Genomic DNA, 1,527 nt, shown 5'->3' on the forward strand with positions numbered 1-1,527 from the left:
CCTCGTATACTGTCTTTTAGGCCTTGAACGAACCTTTCTACCCTCATGGCTTCCGTGGCGACCAACTCCCGGGCAAAACGGGATAAGGCGTCAAACTCCTGGTCATACTCCTCCACTGACCTGTGTCCCTGCCTTAGCTCCAAGAACTCCCTTTGCTTACTGTACCTTAGGTTGGCAGAGAAGTACTTCGCATAAAAGCGCTCCTTAAACTGCTCCCAAGTCACTGGATCCCCTCCTACACCCAACATCCTTTTTGCCGACTGCCACCAGATCTGAGCCTTGTCGGTAAGCATAAAAACAACACACTGCACCTTCTGGTCTTCTGGGCATTTCATATAACGAAAAATCGTTTCAATCGAGGATATCCATAATTTTGCGTTGGTAGGGTCCTTTAGTGACCCATTGAAGGTGTTGGGGTTATACTTCCTAAAATCTCGCAAATGCTTGGCCTCCACCAAAAGGCCTGACATGTTTTGGTTCTGGATCATGTTCTGAGTTTGGACTTGCGGCACCTAATCCTGTGGTGTTGGTGGTGTCTGATGCAACTGGGCAAACTGAGCCAGTCGTTCATCCAGCATGTCTTTTACCTTATCCAACATAGCTGATGTAACTGCTTCCCCAATAGTGGCTGCCCATCGGTAACCTCTACTGGAGCGATGGGGGTGGGCTGCGTCTGTGGCGGCATGGCCGTGTGCTGAGCTCTACTTTGTGTCCGGGTTCGTGGTCACCCTGACCTTGAGGGGTCCCTAGGCAGCAAGAAATCTTCTGGTATCGAAGGGTCCTGAACTTGTACATCTTGAACTTGTGGATCCTCATCATGAGGATCTTGATCCTAAACTGAAGGATTTTGCTCTACAGGAACACGCCTCCTTCCGGTAACCCTATGACTGCCTCTTCCCCTAACACGAACCATTTTCCTGATAGTTATTCACAACCACTGCTTAGCTACTTTCCTTACTAGCACAAAACACATCAATTACAATCATAAATGCTATTAACTCGAGTGCATATTATTCTAAATACTTTTCATAAAGGACATACCTGGAAACGACGAAGAATCCGTTTTGCTAAAGGAACAATCTGGATTTACATAATAAGTCAGTCTATAGAACCTCAAAACAAAGGCTCTGATACCAACTGTAACAACCCCACTTTCTAGGACTAGTAAAAAGGGAATCGCTACTGCATACATGCATAAATATTCTCATTGAAGAAAATAAAGTAAATTAAAGAAAACAATCATAATCTTAAACTGCATTAAGTATATAAAAAAAAGTTCTAACATATCTCAAAATCTTAAATTGTTCAAGCCGGGCATCCCTTTTTAACAAGAAACAATTTATAAAAAAAATGAATAAATAAATAGATAAATAAATTAATTAAATTATGATAAATCCATGAATGGATAAAAACAAAACATGCGAAAATATAAACAGTCAAATGCGGAAGCGAATTCTGGTTCCTTTGGCACTATCACGGATTCCTCTTGTCAGTCGCCCGAGTGTCCTTGCCTTCACCTGAAAAAAA

This window comes from Benincasa hispida, chromosome 4, assembly GCF_009727055.1.
Source record: "Benincasa hispida cultivar B227 chromosome 4, ASM972705v1, whole genome shotgun sequence".
NCBI classification, from domain to species: Eukaryota; Viridiplantae; Streptophyta; class Magnoliopsida; order Cucurbitales; family Cucurbitaceae; genus Benincasa; species Benincasa hispida.